Source organism: Manis javanica, chromosome 13, assembly GCF_040802235.1.
Source record: "Manis javanica isolate MJ-LG chromosome 13, MJ_LKY, whole genome shotgun sequence".
Classification (NCBI taxonomy): Eukaryota; Metazoa; Chordata; class Mammalia; order Pholidota; family Manidae; genus Manis; species Manis javanica.
Genome location: NC_133168.1, coordinates 59,994,660 through 60,007,033, shown reverse-complemented (window position 1 = coordinate 60,007,033; position 12,374 = coordinate 59,994,660).

Below are 12,374 nucleotides of genomic sequence, written 5' to 3'. Positions count from 1 at the left end.
CCAAATTCTCACCTGATGGCTCCCCTGCGACTGTGCCTGTCTTAGGTTGTTCCTCCCTTGAGGAATCTTACCCGTCTCTGGCTAACCAGTCATCTTCCGGGGCCATACAGGGAAATGTAAAGTTGGTAAGTGAGAGAGAAGCCATATTGTTTGCAAAGGTTAGCTTTTTACTTCTTTGCAGATTTATGCCCTGTGGCTTCTATGCCCAGCACTTGTCTCGAGGTATCTTTACCACCTGGAGGAATTATGATACTCAGTAAATTCGATATGAGGCACGAATTCTATTTAAGGGTTGTAATTAGGAAGGAAGAAGAAAAGCTATAGATGTAGCATATGAAGGAAACATGGGAGGATTGATTATTTCTCTGACATCTCTTCTTGTACAGTACCTTAAGTATGTATAGGTTTTAAACTACTAACTAATTTGCACACACATATTAACATAATAAGAATACGGTGACAGAAACAAAGCAAATCTATAATTACCATCCATCTCCAGTGAAGCCAAGGAAACCATTTAGGCACCCTAGGCATTTGTGAAAATTTATCTATGATATGATGGATATTGTCCAACTGTACTTGAACCATCAGACAAATTAAAGCAGCCCATTTCTGGGATCTGTTCACATCCCATATGTTCTTTTAACCATAGATAGTCTATAGTCATGAGATTTTGGAGTGCTACAACTTGCACCCCTCCCAACTCCTGGTTGAGTTCCAACAGTACAGATCCGGTCAAATTCGTTGTCTCACTGTATGCACATGCCAGCCTAGACATCTCCCTCCTCATTCCTATGGCAAGTCCAGGAGACGGTGGGCTGGATGCAGCCACAACCGCAGCATCGTCCGGATCCCTGTGGAGGCTTTTTGATGATCATCACCCGGCACAAGTCCCCCAGAGAGTGCTGATGCCGGAAGCTCCTCCTCATATCGTATCTTAGTTCATTTTCTGGGTATCCAAGCTAGGCCTTGATCTTCTGCATAGAAACAAACAGACGCTTTGCCCACACTTTGACATGCCCTCTATACCACTGTGCAGAACTCATTGGAGGTCAGCACACAATAACTGCTTTTTTTTTTTTTTTTTTAATTAAGAGAAAGGAATATTATCAGAAAAAAGTACCTCCATAGCTGATCATCTGACACCCTTTAAGTGATCAACATTAAGGATATTTAAAGCATGCGTTGATCTTTGATTTACCAATAGTTTTATCCTGTTAAGGAGTAATCCCCCTTTTCTTTCTTTCTTTCTTTCTTTTTTTTTTTTTTTTTAATTTTTAATCTACACTTACATGAAGAATACTATGTTTACTATGCTCTCCCCTATATCAGGTCCCCCCTAACAACCACATTACGGTTACTGTCCATCAGCTTAGCAAAATGTTGTAGAGTCACTACTTGTCCTCTCTGTGTTGTGCAGTCCACCCTCCCCTTTCTCCCTCCCCCCCATGCATGCTAATCTTAATACCCCTCTTCTTCTTCTCCCCTCTTATCCCTCCCTGCCCACCCATCCTCCCCAGTTCCTTTCCCTTTGGTACCTGTTAGTCCATTTTTGGGTTCTGTAATTCCACTGCTGTTTTGTTCCTTCAGTTTTTCCTTTGTTCCTATACTCCTCAGATGAGTGAAATCATTTGGTATTTCTCTTTCTCCACTTGGCTTATTTCACTGAGCATAATACTCTCCAGCTCCATCCATGTTGCTGCAAATGGTTGGATTTTTCCACTTCTTATGGCTGAGTAGTATTCCATTGTGTATATGTACCACATCTTCTTTATCCATTCATCTACCGATGGACATTTAGGTTGCTTCCAATTCTTGGCTATTGTAAATAGTGCTGTGATAAACATAGGAGTGCATCTGTCTTTCTCAAACTTGATTGCTGCGTTCTTAGGGTAAATTCCTAGGAGTGGAATTCCTGGGTCAAATGGTAAGTCTGTTTTGAGCATTTTGACGCACCTCCATACTGCTTTCCACAATGGTTGAACTAATTTACATTCCCACCAGCAGTGTAGGAGGGTTCCCCCTTCTCCACAGCCTCGCCAACATTTGTTGTTGTTTGTCTTTTGGATGGCAGCTATCCTTACTGGTGTGAGGTGATACCTCATTGTAGTTTTAATTTGCATTTCTCTGATAATTAGTGATGTGGAGCATCTTTTCATGTGTCTCTTGGCCATCTGTATTTCTTTTTTGGAGAACTGTCTGTTCAGTTCCTCTGCCCATTTTTTAATTGGGTTATTTGTTTTTTGTTTGTTGAGGTGTGTGAGCTCTTTATATATTCTGGACGTCAAGCCTTTATCGGATCTGTCATTTTCAAATATATTCTCCCATACTGTAGGGTTCCTTTTTGTTCTATTGATGGTGTCTTTCGCTGTACAGAAGCTTTTCAGCTTAATGTAGTCCCACTTGCTCATTTTTGCTGTTGTTTTCCTTGCCCGGGGAGATATGTTCAAGAAGAGATCACTCATGTTTATGTCTAAGAGGTTTTTGCCTATGTTTTTTTTCCAAGAGTTTAATGGTTTCATGACTTACATTCAGGTCTTTGATCCATTTTGAGTTTACCTTTGTATATGGGGTTAGACAATGGTCCAGTTTCATTCTCCTACATGTAGCTGTCCAGTTTTGCCAGCACCATCTGTTGAAGAGACTGTCATTTTGCCATTGTATGTCCATGGCTCCTTTATCAAATATTAATTGACCATATATGTTTGGGTTAATTTCTGGGGTCTCTAATCTGTTCCACTGGTCTGTGGCTCTGTTCTTGTGCCAGTACCAAATTGTCTTGATTACTATGGCTTTGTAGTAGAGCTTGAAGTTGGGGAGTGAGATCCCCCCTACTTTATTCTTCTTTTTCAGGATTGCTTTGGTTATTCGGGGTCTTTGGTGTTTCCATATGAATTTTTGAATTATTTGTTCCAATTCATTGAAGAATGTTGCTGGTAATTTGAGAGGGATTGCATCAAATCTGTATATTGCTTTGGGCAGGATGGCCATTTTGACGATATTAATTCTTCCTAGCCATGAGCATGGGATGAGTTTCCATTTATTAGTGTCCCCTTTAATTTCTCTTAAGAGTGACTTGTAGTTTTCAGAGTATAAGTCTTTCACTTCTTTGGTTAGGTTTATTCCTAGGTATTTTATTCTTTTTGATGCAATGGTGAATGGAATTGTTTTCCTGATTTCTCTTTCTATTGATTCATTGTTAGTGTATAGGAAAGATACAGATTTCTGTGTGTTAATTTTGTATCCTGCAACTTTGCTGTATTCCGATATCAGTTCTAGTAGTTTTGGAGTGGAGTCTTTAGGGTTTTTTATGTACAGTATCATATCATCTGCAAATAGTGACAGTTTAACTTCTTCTTTACCAATCTGGATTCCTTGTATTTCTTTGTTTTGTCTGATTGCCGTGGCTAGGACCTCCAGTACTATGTTAAATAACAGTGGGGAGAGTGGGCATCCCTGTCTGGTTCCCGATCTCAGAGGAAATGCTTTCAGCTTCTCGCTGTTCAGTATAATGCTGGCTGTGGGTTTATCATATATGGCCTTTATTATGTTGAGGTACTTGCCCTCTATTCCCATTTTGCTGAGAGTTTTTATCATGAATGGATGTTGAATTTTGTCAAATGCTTTTTCAGCATCTATGGAGATGATCATGTGGTTTTTGTCTTTCTTTTTGTTGATGTGGTGGATGATGTTGCTGGATTTTCAAATGTTGTACCATCCTTGCATCCCTGCGATGAACCCCACTTGTTCATGGTGTATGATCCTTTTGATATACTGTTGAATTCTGTTTGCTAATATTTTATTGAGTATTTTTGCATCTACATTCATCAGGGATATTGGTCTGTAATTTTCTTTTTTGGTGGGGTCTTTGCCTGGTTTTGGTATTAGGGTGATGTTGGCCTCATAGAATGAGTTTGGGAGTATTCCCTCTTCTTCTATTTTGTGGAACACTTTAAGGAGAATGGGTATTATGTCTTCTCTGTGTGTCTGATAAAATTCTGAGGTAAATCCGTCCGGCCCTGGGGTTTTGTTCTTGGGTAGTTTTTTGATTACTGTTTCAATTTCTTTGCTCATAATTGGTTTGTTTAACTTTTGTGTTTCTTCCTTGGTCAGTCTTGGGAGATTGTATTTTTCTAGGAAGTTGTCCATTTCTTCTAGGTTTTCCAGCTTGTTGGCATATAGGTTTTCATAGTAGTCTTTAATAATTCTTTGTATTTCTGTGGAGTCTGTCGTGATTTTTCCATTCGCATTTCTGATTATGTTGATTTGTGTTGACTCTCTTTTTCTCTTAATAAGTTGGGCTAGAGGCTTATCTATTTTGTTTATTTTCTCAAAGAACCAGCTCTTGGTTTTGTTGATTTTTGCTATTTTATTCTTCTCAATTTTGTTTATTTCTTCTCTGATCTTTATTATGTCCCTCCTTCTGCTGACTTTAGGCCTCCTTTGTTCTTCTTTTTCCAGTTTTAATAATTGTGATGTTAGACTATTCATTTGGGATTGTTCTTCCTTCTTCAAGTGTGCCTGGATTGCTATATACTTTCCTCTTAAGACTGCTTTCGCTGCATCCCACAGAAGTTGGGGCTTAGTGTTGTTGTTGTCATTTGTTTCTATATATTCCTTGATCTCTATTTTGATTTGTTCATTGATCCATTGATTATTTAGTAGCATGTTGTTAAGCCTCCATGTGTTTGTGAGCCTTTTTGTTTTCTTTGTAGAATTTATTTCTACTTTCATACCTTTGTGGTTTGAAAAATTGGTTGGTAGAATTTCAATATTTTGGAATTTACTGAGGCTCTTTTTGTGAGCTAGTATGTGGTCTATTCTGTAGAATGTTCCATGTGCACTTGAGAAGAATGTATATATACTGTTGCTTTTGGATGTAGAGTTCTATAGATGTCTATTAGGTCCATCTGTTCTAGTGTGTTGTTCAGTGCCTGTGTGTCTTTACTTATTTTCTGCCCGGTGGATCTGTCCTTTTGGGTGAGTGGTGTGTTGAAGTCTCCTACAATGAATGCATTGCAGTCTATTTCCGTCTTTAGTTCTGTTAGTATTTGCTTCACATATGCTGGTGCTCCTGTGTTGGGTGCATATATATTTAGAATGGTTATATCCTCTTGTTGGACTGTGCCCTTTATCATTATGTAGTGTCTTTCTTTATCTCTGGTTACTTTCTTTGTTTATGAAATCTATTTTGTCTGCTATTAGTACTGTAACCCCTGCTTTCTTCTCACTGTTGTTTGCCTGAAATATGTTTTTCCATCCCTTGACTTTTAGTCTGTGCATGTCTTTGGGTTTGAGGTGAGTTTCTTGTAAGCAGCATATAGATGGGTCTTGCTTTTTTATCCATTCTATTACTCTGTGTCTTTTGATTGGTGCATTAAGTCCATTTACATTTAGGGTGACTATTGAGAGATATGTACTTATTGCCATTGCAGGCTTTAGATTCGTGGTTACCAAAGGTTAAGGTTAGCCTCTTTAGTATCTTACTGCCTAACTTAGCTCACTTATTGAGCTGTTATATACACTGTCTGGAGATTCTTTTCTTCTCTCCCTTCTTATTCCTCCTCCTCCATTCTTCATATGTTGTGTGTTTTGTTCTGTGCTCTTTTTAGGGGTGCTCCCATCTAGAGGAGTCCCTGTAGAATGCCCTGTAGAGGTGGTTTGTGGGAAGCAAATTCCCTCAGCTTTTGCTTGTCTGGAATTTGTTTAATCCCGCCATCATATTTAAATGATAGTCGTGCTGGATACAGTATCCTTGGTTCAAGGCCCTTCTGTTTCATTGCATTAAGTATATCATGCCATTCTCTTCTGGCCTGTAGGGTTTCTGTCGAGAAGTCTGATGTTAGCCTGATGCGTTTTCCTTTATAGGTGACCTTTTTCTCTCTAGCTGCCTTTAAAACTCTTTCCTTGTCCTTGATCCTTGCCATTTTAATTACTATGTGTCTTGGTGTTGTCCTCCTTGGATCCTTTCTGTTGGGAGTTCTGTGTAATTCCATGGTCTGTTCGATTATTTCCTCCCCCAGTTTGGGAAAGTTTTCAGCAATTATTTCTTCAAAGAGACTTTCTATCCCTTTTCCTCTTTCTTCCTCTTCTGTTATCCCTATAATATGAATATTATTCATTTTGTATTGGTCACATATTTCTCTTAGTGTTGTTTCTTTCCTGGAGATCCTTTTATCTCTCTCTATGTCAGCTTCTATACGTTCCTGTTCTCTGGCTTCTATTCCTTCAATGGCCTCTTGCATCTTATCCCTTCTGCTTATAAATCCTTCCAGGGATTGTTTCACTTCTTTGATCTCCTTCCTGACATCTGTGATCTCCTTCCGGACTTCATCCCACTGCTCTTGCATTTTTCTCTGCATCTCATCCCACTGCTCTTGCATTTTTCTCTGCATCTCATCCCATTGCTCTTGCATTTTTCTCTGCATCTCCGTCAGCATGTTCATGACTTTTATTTTGAATTCTTTTTCAGGAGGACTGGTTAGGTCTGTCTCCCTCTCAGGTGTTGTCTCTGTGATCTTTGTCTACCTGTAGTTTTGCCTTTTCATGGTGATAGAGATAGTTTGCAGATCTGGTACAAGTGACCGCTGGAAGAGCTTCCCTTCTTGTTGGTTTGTGGCCTTCTCCTGGGAGAATAGCGACCTCTAGTGGCTTATACTTGTCAGCTGTGTGCAGACAGGGCTTCTGCTTCCTGCCCAGTTGCTTTGGGGTTTATCTCCGCTGTTGCTGTGGGCTTGGCCTGGCTGGGGCTGTTCCTCCAAAATGGTGGAGCCCCGTTGGAGGGGGAGCGGCCGGGAGGCTATTTATCTCTGTAAGGGGCCTCTGTGCTCCCTGCTGCCCAGGGGGTTAGAGTGCCCAGAGATCCCCAGATTCCCTGCCTCTGGTCTAAGTGACCTGTCCTGCCCCTTTAAGACTTCCAAAAAGCACTCTCCAAACCAAAACAACAGCAGCAATGAGAGAGGGAACAGAAAGGAAAAAAAAAAGGAAAAAACACGCGATTTTTTTTTTTTTTTTTTTTTGTCCTCAGGTGCCGGTCCCAGGCACCCGCTCACTGGTCCTGCTGCCGTGTCTCCCTAGCACCAGGGTCCCTGTCCTTTCAAGGCTTCCAAAAAGCACCCACCCACCGGTCCCGCAGGGAAGGAACGCTCGATATTCTTTGTCCTCAGGCTCCGGTCCCAGGCACCTGCTCACCGGTCCCGCCACCCTGCCTCCCTAGCAACGGAGGCCCGTCCCTTTAAGGCTTCCAAAAAGCACTTGCCAAAAAAAAACCGCTCCGGTTTCTTTCCACCCGCCGGGAGCCGGGAGGAGGGGCGCTCAGGTCCCGCCGGGCCGGGGCTTGTATCTTACCCCCTTCACAAGGCGCTGTGTTCTTGCAGGTGTGGATGTGGTCTGGATGTTGTCCTGTGTCCTGTGGTCTCTATTTTAGGAAGATTTTTCTTTGGTATATTTTCATAGCTCTATGTGTTTTTGGGAGGAGATTTCCACTGCTCTACTCACGCCGCCATCCTGGCTCCGCCCTTGTAACTGTCTTTTGTAATGATTAAAGCTGTTAAATTATTTCTTCGTGCATATTCTTCATAACTGTATTATAAAATTTAGTATATATTAGTATGTCAATCTCTCCTAATAGAATGAAAAAAATAGTGGCAAAGAGTTAAGTGTCTTAACTCAAATTTTTGGAAGGTAAATACACTACAAAGTGAGAAAAAGGTCTGTAATCTTAAAGCAAAAATTATAGCACTTCATTGATCTCTAAGGGTATTTTTCATTCCTTTTCACACATGTTCTCTCTGGTTGGGTAGCAGTCTTGTTCACTAGAAACTTACAGATCAGTGGTATTTTGATAGAGTGCCAACATCTAGTCAAAAATAAAACATTCACAAGGTCATCTTACCACTTCTTTTTGTGTGTGTGTGTGTTTCCATCTTTTAGTATTTGGTAATTTCTTATATTACATGTGACACTTACAATACAGATAAGTCCTCTTGAATGAAAATGTAATGGCTATATGAATTTTTTTTTAAAGCCTCTCAAGACCTCAGTATGGGAGCCTGTTACACAGAACCCAAAGTAGCTATAAATTTGTAAGCCTGAGAGAAAAAAACAAGTTTACAATGTCCCCCAGTGAATGGTCTTTCCATGGAGGTACAGCTGAAGTGACCATTCATTATTATAAAGTATTCCAATAAAACCTTTTATATAGAAGTACAATTCACTCACGAATTGAGGTAATTTTGAAGTAAAAAAAAAAATGGCAGTTAAAATTTCAGTGAAGTACATGACTTAGGTGGACTTGATTTATTAGCTATAGAATGAAAAGTATTCCTCTAGGGCAGACTCTCTATTTTTTTTATTTTGATATCATTAATTTACAATTATATGAAGAACATTATGTTTACTGGGTTCCCCGCTTCATCAAGTCCCCCCAACATACCCCTTCAAAGTAACTGTCCATCAGCGTAGTAAGATGCTGTAAAATCACTACTTGTCTTCTCTGTGTTGTGCAGCCCTCCCCATGACCCCCACGCACTACACATGCTAATCGTAATGACCCCTTTTTTTTCCCCCGCCCTTATCCCTCCCTTCCCACCCATCCTCCCCAGTCCCTTTCCCTTTGGTAACTGTTAGTCCATTCTTGGGTTCTGTGATTCTGCTGCTGTTTTGTTCCTTCAGTTTTCCTTTGTTCTTATATTCCACATATGAGTGAAATTATTTGTTACTTGTCTTTCTCCGTCTGGCTTATTTCACTGAGCATAATACCCTCTAGCTCCATCCATGTTGTTGCAAATGGTAGGATCTGTTTTTTACTTATGGCTGAGTAATATTCCATTATGTATATATACCACATCTTCTTTATCCATTCATCTACTGATGGACATTTAGGTTCCTTCCATATCTTGGCTATTGTAAATAGCGCAGTGATAAACATAGAGGTGCATCTGTCTTTTTCAAACTGGAGGGCTGCATTCTAAAGGTAAATTCCTAGAAGTGGAATTCCTGGGTCAAACAGTATTTCTATTTTGAGCATTTTGAGGAACCTCCATACTGCTTTCCACAATGGTTGAACTAATTTACATTCTCATGAGCACCGTAGGAGGGTTTCCCTTTCTCCACAACCTCTCCAACATTTGTTGTTGTTTGTCTATTCGATGATGGCGATCCTTACTGGTGTGAGGTGATATCTCATTGTGGTTTTAATTTGCATTTCTCTGATGACAAGCGATGTGGAGCATCTTCATGTGTCTGCTGGCCATCTGAATTTCTTCTTTAGAGAACTGTCCAGCTCCTCTGCCCATTTTTTAATTGGATTATTTGAATTTTGTTTATTGAGGTGTGTGAGCTCATTATATATTTTGGATGTCAACCCTTTATCAGATCTGTCATTTATAAACACATTCTCCCATACGGTAGGATACCTTTTTGTTCTATTGATGGTGTCCTTTGCTGTACAGAAGCTTTTTAGCTTGATGTAGTCCCACTTGTTCATTTTTGCTTTTGTTTCCCATGCCCGGGGAGGTATGTTCATGAAGAAGTCACTCATGTTTATGTCCATGAGACTTTTGCCTATGTTTTTTTCTAAGAGTTTTATGGTTTCATGACTTACATTCAGGTCTTTGATCCATTTCGAATTTACTTTCATGTATGGGGTTAGACAGTGATCCAGTTTAATTCTCTTACATGTAGCTGTCCAGTTTTGCCAGCACCATCTGTTGAAGAGACTGTCATTTCCCCATTGTATGTCCATGGCTCCTTTATCGTATATTAATTGGCTATATATGTTTGGGTTAATATTTGGAGTCTTTATTCTGTTCCACTGGTCTGTGGCTCTGTTCTTGTGCCAGTATTAAATTGTCTTGATTACTGTGGCTTTGTAGTAGAGCTTGAAGTTGGGGAGTGAGATCCCCCCCCAACTTTATTCTTCCTTCTCAGAATTGCTTTGGCTATTCGGGGTCTTTGGTGGTTCCATATAAATTTTTGAACTATTTGTTCCAGTTCACTGAAGAATGCTGTTGGTAATTTGATAGAGATTGCATTGAATCTGTATATTGCTTTGGGCAGGATGGCCATTTTGACAATATTAATTCTTCATAGCCAGGAGCATCAGATGAGTTTCCATTTGTTAGTGTCCTCTTTAATTTCTCTTAAGAGTGTCTTGTAGTTTTCAGGGTATAGGTCTTTCACTTCCTTGGATAGGTTTATTCCTAGGTATTTTATTCTTTTTGATGCTATTGTGAATGGAATTGTTTTCCTGATTTCTCTTTCTATTGGTTCATTGTTAGTGTATAGGAAAGCTACAGATTTCTGTGTGTTAATTTTGTATCCTGCAACTTTGCTGAATTCTGATATTAGTTCTAGTAACTTTGGAGTGGAGTCTTTAGGGTTTTTTATATACAATATCATGTCATCTTCAAATAGTGACTGTTTAACTTATTCTTTACCAATCTGGATTCCTTGTATTTCTTTGTTTTGTCTAATTGCCGTGGCTAGGACCTCCAGTACTATGTTAAATAACAGTGGGGAGAGTGGGCATCCCTGTCTTGTTCCTGATCTCAGAGGAAAAGTTTTCAGCCTCTCGCTGTTCAGTATGATGCTGGCTGTGGGTTTATCACATATGGCCTTTATTATGTTGAGGTACTTGCCCTCTATTCCCATTTTGCTGAGAGTTTTTATCATGAATGGATGTTGAATTTTGTCAAATGCTTTTTCAGCATCTATGGAGATGATCATGTGGTTTTTGTCTTTCTTTTTGTTGATGTGGTGGATGATGTTGATGGATTTTCAAATGTTGTAACATCCTTGCATCCCTGGGATGAATCCCACTTGTTCATGGTGTATGATCCTTTTGATATACTGTTGAATTCTGTTTGCTAATATTTTATTAAGTATTTTTGCATCTACATTCATCAGGGATATTGGTCTGTAATTTTCTTTTTTGGTGGGGTCTTTGCCTGGTTTTGGTATTAGGGTGATGTTGGCTTCATAGAATGAGTTTGGGAGTATTCCCTCTTCTATTTTTTTGGAACACTTTAAGGAGAATAGGTATTATGTGTTCTCTGTGTGTCTGATAAAATTCCGAGGTAAATCCGTCCGGCCCCGGGGTTTTGTTCTTTGGTAGTTTTTTGATAACTGCATGAATTTCGTTTGCGGTAATTGGTCTTTTTAGATTTTCTGTTTCTTTCTGGGTCAGTCTTGGAAGGTTGTATTTTTCTTGGAAGTTGTCCATTTCTCCTAGGTTTTCCAGTTTGTTAGCATATAGGTTTTCATAGTATTCCCTAATAATTCTTTGTATTTCTGTGGGGTCCGTCATGATATTTCCTTTCTCGTTTCTGATTCTGTTGATGTGTGTTGACTCTCTTTTTCTCTTAATAAGTTTGGCTAGAGGCTTATCTATTTTGTTTATTTACTCAAAGAACCAGCTCTTGGTTTCATTGATTTTTTTCTATTGTTTTATTCTTCTTAATTTTATTTATTTCTTCTCTGATCTTTATTATGTCCCTCCTTCTGCTGACCTTAGGCCTCATTTGTTCTTCTTTTTCCAATTTCGATAATTGTGACATTAGAATATTCATTTGGGGTTGTTCTTCCTTCTTTAAATATGCCTGGATTGCTATATACTTTACTCTTAAGACTGCTTTTTGCTGCGTCCCACAGAAGTTGGGGCTTTGTGTTGTTGTTGTCATTTGTTTCCATATATTGCTGGATCTCCATTTTAATTTGGTCATTGATCCATTGATTATTTAGGAGCATGTTGTTAAGCCTCCATGTGTTTGTGAGCCTTTTTACTTCCTTTGTACAATTTATTTCTTGTTTTATACCTTTGTGGTCTGAAAAGTTGGTTGGTAGGATTTCAATCTTTTTGAATTTACTGAGGCTCTTTTGGTGGCCTAGTATGTGGTCTATTCTGGAGAATGTTCCATGTGCACTTGAGGAGAATGTGTATCCCGTTGCTTTTGGATGTAGAGTTCTATAGATGTCTATTAGGTCCATCTGTTCTAGTGTGTTGTTCAGTGCCTCTGTGTCTACTTATTTTCTGTCTAGTGGATCTGTCTTTTGGAGTGAGTGGTGTGTTAAAGTCTCCCAAAATGAATGCATTGCATTCTATTTCCTCTTTTAATTCTGTTAGTGTTTGTTTCACACATATTGGTGCTTCTGTATTGTGTGCATATATATTTATAATGGTTATATCCTCTTGTTGGACTGAGCCCTTTATCATTATATAATGTTCTTCTTTATCTCATGTTACTTTCTTTGTTTGAAGTCTATTTTGTCTGATACTAGTATTGCAACACCTGCTTTTTTCTCCCTGTTGTTTGCATGAAATACCTTTTTCCATCCCTTGACTTTTAATCTGTGCATGTCTTTGGGTTTGAGGT